This window comes from Panthera tigris, chromosome C1 (genome assembly GCF_018350195.1).
Source record: "Panthera tigris isolate Pti1 chromosome C1, P.tigris_Pti1_mat1.1, whole genome shotgun sequence".
NCBI classification, from domain to species: domain Eukaryota; kingdom Metazoa; phylum Chordata; class Mammalia; order Carnivora; family Felidae; genus Panthera; species Panthera tigris.
In genome coordinates this window covers 15,881,861-15,887,173 of record NC_056667.1, presented here as the reverse complement: position 1 = coordinate 15,887,173, position 5,313 = coordinate 15,881,861, and positions in this window count along the sequence as shown.

The following is a 5,313-nucleotide window of genomic DNA, read 5'->3' as shown; positions in this document are numbered from 1 at the left end:
GAAAGGGCGTGTCCAGAAAGGCCACGAAAGCTCTGCGCCCCTTCTTACATTTCTTGCCCTACGCCCCTCTTCCGTCTGGTTGTTCCTAAGTTCCAGCCTTTCCTAATGAACTGTTCATTAGTAGGTAGAATGTTTTCCTGAGTTCTGTGAGCTGCTCTAGCGAATCAGTCAAACCTGAGGAAGAGGTGATGGGCGCCGCTGACTTGTAGCCAGTTGGTCAGAAACCTGGATTTGCAATTGACGTCTGAAGGAGTGTATGTGTGTGTGCAGTCTGAAGGACTGAACCCTTAACTTGTGTGATCTGATAATATCTCCAGGTAGATAGTGACAGAACTGAGTTAAATATGTAGGACATCTGGCTGGTGCCACAGAATTGCTGGCTGTATGGGAAACCCACACATCTGGCGTCAGAGTGAAGTGCGACTATAGTATAGAGACACATAGGAGTGAGTTTTTATTTTAGACTAGCGTTTAGGAAATCCGTGGGGGAGGAGGAAGAGGAGGAGGAGCAGTGACTGAGGGAAGTGGACAACCAGGAGCGGATACTGCCTAGAAACCAAGAGGACATTTCAAGATGGTAGAAGCAGTGACTGCAGCGAGCTGAGCGCTGAGAGAAGACTGCTGGGTTTGGTGACATGGGAGCCATGCGAACCTTGATGAGAGCAGCTGTAGGGGAATGAGAAGGTCGCAGGCCAGATTGGAGTTGTTTGAAGAGTGAACAGAAGATGAGTGGTAAGTCGAGAGAGTACAGACCTTGGCTGTCCACCGCGGTGGCACTCCCCACATGTGGCTAATGAGCACCTGAATAAGGCAAGTTTGAAATGTTTAAAAAAAATTTTTTTTTCTGAGAGAGAGAGAAAGGCAGAGCTTGAGCAGGGGAGGGGCAGAGAGAGAGGGAGACACAGAACCCAAAGCAGGCTCCGGGCTCTGAGCTGTCAGCACAGAGCCCGATGCCACACTTGAACTCATGAGCAGTGAGATCATGACCACAGCCAAAGTCAGAGGCTTAGCCAGCTGAGCCCCCGGGCGCCCCGAATGCGGCAAGTTTAAATTGAGATGACCTGCGAGTGTAAAACGCACACAGATTTCCAGAATATAGTGTGAAGAAAAGACGATCGAATATTTCGTTGATATTTTTTAAATATTGATTTCATGTGGAAACGTACCCACTTTGGATATACTAGGTTAATTATATTGTTGAAATTAACTTCACCTGTTTCTTTTTACTTTTTAAAATGTGGCTACTAGAAAATTTTAAATTACCTATATGGCCTGTATTATATTTCTTTTGGAAAGTGCTAGGGATAGATAATTCTTTCGATAATTTTACTAAGGAGCTAAGAAATGGGGAGGAAAATAGATGGGAATTTAACATTGCTGACCATTCCCATCTTCTTGAAACTTTCCTCCCTAAGCTTCTCAGGTACCCAATTCTTCTGATTCTCCTTATATCTAACAATTGTTCCTTCTGGACCTTCTTTCTAGGGTCCTTCCCATTCCCGAAGCTTATTAGGTGAAGGAGCAAAACTGTACCATGTGGCTGTGCAGAAGAGTGTTCCAGGCAAAGGAAACCACAAATGCAAAGGCCCTGAGGCAGAAGTCGGCTTTGGTAGTTGTGCGCAGGGAGTAAGAAGATGGTGTTGCTGGCTCAAAATTGGGGGAAGGGAGAGTGATAGGAAATGAAGTCTAGGCAGTAAGGTGTCGGGGAGAGGGCCTTTGGAGGAAGACAGGAGACAGGAAGGAGGGAGAAAGGAAGTTTTTAGAGGTTTTTAAGCCAGGGAGTGTCCACTCAGTTTACATGCAGACTATAAAGAGACAAGGGTGAAACTTGGAGACCAGCTAGGAAGCTTTTGCAAAAATCCAGGTGGGATCAGGGTGGTGATGGTAACTATAGGGTGGTTGTATTCTGCATATACTTTGAAGGCACAGTTGACAGGATTTGTTAGCTGTTTTTTTTTTTTTTTAAAGTTTTTATTTAATTATTTTGAGAGAGAGATTGTGCACACATGAGCGGGGAGGTCAGAGAAAGAGGGAGAGAGAGAATCCCAAGCAGTTTCTGCACTGTCACCACAGAGCCGGATGTGGGGCTCAAACTCACAAACCATATCATGACCTGAGCCGAGATCGAGAGACACTTAACCCACTGAGCCACCCGGGCACCCGACTGACAGGATTTGTAAAAGGACTGGATGGGGATGTAGGAGAAGGGTAGGTTAAAGCTTCTGAAAGGATAGAGTTGCCATTTGTTGAGATGGCAAAGATTTAGAAGGATATTTGGGGGCAACTGGAAGTGGAATAAGGGTAGGTTTTGGACTTGTAAAGTGTATCGCACACTAGAGATGCCAGGTAAGCAGGACATACAAATCTGGCATCATAGGAGTGAGGTCAAGTCTGGAGATACGAATTTGGCAGTCAACACACAGCTGGTATTTAAAGCTACATAAGGAGATCAGATCACCCAGGGAGTAAATGTATTAGAGAAAGGTCCAGGGACAACCTTACACCACTCAAGCTTACAAGTTAGAGATAAGAGCAAACCAGCAAAGGGCACTAAAAAAGAATGGCCAGTGAATCGTGGGAAAAGCAGGAGAATGTGGTATCCTGCAACTTAAGAAAAGGAAGAGGTTCCAGAGAGAGATTGAATAATGGTTCAGATGCTTTGGATTGGTAGGACAAAATCAAGTGTGAGCTTACCAATGGATTTCACAGTGTGACCTTCATAGGAGTGGTTTTGGGGGAGATAGAGACAAGAGCTTGATTTGGAATTAATTTAATGAGGATAGGAAGAGGGGAACTGGAGAAAACTATAGACAACTCTTTTCAGTTTTATTATAAAGAGGGAGCAGAAAAATGGGACAGTAGCTTGGGGTGGATGTGGGAGTCAAGAGAGAGTTTGTTGAACTTGGGAGAAATCAAATCACATTTGAATGCTGACGAGAATCATCCAGCATAGAATGAAAAATTAATGGTGCAGGACAATATATCCTGCAAGATTCAGATTCATGTCTGCTGTCTTGACATGTATGTCCCTTATGCATCTGAAACCACTTAAAAAACCAATAAAAATCAAAATGCACCAACGCTTCAGCAAACCTGGATTTTAAAGTAACCTTTTCCCTCTCTTCAGCAAACTTGCCCTCCTCTCTTACCACCCTAAAGACAAGACTGGAAGCTGGTAGCACCACACAATGCCTGTCAAAACCAGCCAGATCCTGTATTTCCCTATAACCCTCCAGCCCCTTCCTCTGGGAGGGCTTGCAGTTTTGTTTTTTTTTTAATATACGTATTAAAAATTTTTTTTTAATGTTTATTTACTTTTGAGAGGGAGAGGGGCAGAGAGAGAGGGAGAGACATAATCCAGAGCAGGCTCCAGGCGCTGAGCGGTCAGCACAGAGCCTGACGCGGGGCTTGAACTCATCAACTGTGAGATCATGACCTGAGCCGAAGTTGGACACTTAACTGATTGAGCCACCCAGGTGCCTACACACACACACACACACACACACACACGCACACGCACACACACACATATTTTAACTGTATTTGTAAGAGACAGCGAGCACAAGTAGGGGAGGGGAAGAGAGTGGGAGAAAGAAAATCTTAAGCAGGCTCCATGCTCAATGCAGACCCTGACGCGGGACTGGATCCCACGACCATGAGACCAGGACCTGAGCCAAAAACAAAGAGTTGAATGCTTAACTGAGCCATCCAAGTGTCCCAGGCCTTCAGGTTTTGAAGGTCAGCCTGCTGCAGCCTCCTTTGCCTGCAAAGCAATAAAGCTATTGTTCCTCCTTACCCCAAACTCTGTCTTCCTGTTATATTTTGGCTCTGAAGCATGGAAGCTGGTTTTCGACCGCACACCTAAAATGCAATACAGTCGACTCTTGAATAACACAGGCTCGGACTGTGTGGGCCCACTTGCACTTTTTCCGATATAGTACAGTACAGTAAATGTGTTTTTCTCTTCTTTATGATTTTCTTAGTAACATTTTCTTTAGCTTGCTTTAAGAATACAGTCTATAATACATAAAACATATAAAATGTGTTCATGGACTTATCGATAAGGCTCCTGCTCAACAGCAAGCTATCAGTAGCTAAGTTTTTGGGCAGTCAAGAATTATACCCAGACTTTCCATGCTGCTGGGGGTCAAGGTACAGCACATAGTTCAAGGGTCTACTGTATTTTAAAAATTGAAATCATCATCTCCCTTCTAAACTTGCTCCTTCTGTAATCCCTATCTCACTTGGTAGAAACTATTACCCAGGTTTGAAAACTGGCATATAGGGGCGCCTGGGTGGCTCAGTCGGTTGAGCGTCCGACTTCGGCTCAGGTCATTATCTCACCGTCCATGAGTTCGAGCCCCATGTCGGGCTCTGTGCTGACAGCTCAGAGCCTGGAGCCTGCTTCGGATTCTGTGTCTCCCTCTCTCTCTGACCCTCCCCCATTCATGCTCTGTCTCTCTCTGTCTCAAAAATAAATAAACATTAAAAAAAATTTTTTTTAATTAAAAAAAAAGAAAACTGGCATATAGCAGTGACAGCCTGGTGAATAATACAATTTCATCATTTGCTAAGTGAGACAATGGGTGGCACAGGGAGCTGTAAGCACCAAGGAAAGGGCTATGACCCAAACTTGAAGGTCAAATAACAGGTGAATAGACACTGGTTAGACCAACATCATCAAGTTGTAGCAATTCCACATCCTAGGTATCTTTCAAATTTGTCTCCTCAGGCGGTTATCTATTATGAAACAGGACAACCTCCATTTTGACCACATTATGTACTTTCTAATTAAGTTCTTTCCAGCTTATCTCCTAATTCTGGCAAAAGACCCTGCAGGCAAAGCATCCCCCCCCCACCATGTGAGCCAAAAGCACCCCCTGAAGCGACAAGGACTGCCCTGGGCCAGCCAGACCAGGAATGATTGAGGAAGACTGTCCTGACCTTCGCTGCTTACCTGCTAGTACCCAATGACCCTAGTCTCACATTTTCCTTATATAAATGTAAACGCATTTTCAGCCCTTTAGAGAAGTCTTTGAGATGCTAGTCCATGGTCTTCCCCGAGTCAGCCTCACGGAAATAAATTCCTTTCTCGTTTCACCACCACTACTGCCACTCATGCTCTGCCTTTGGATTTTGTCAGTGGCAAGTGGTTGAACCTGGTCTGTTTGGGAGCCCCAGGGCTGTGCTTTTATACCCCACCCCTGGTACAATTACATGGCCCCAGTTTAGGCCTTCATGATCTCTGGCCTGTTATTACTTCAGTAGTCTTCTAAGAGGTTTCTCTACTTTTGACCTTGACTCAAACTGAAA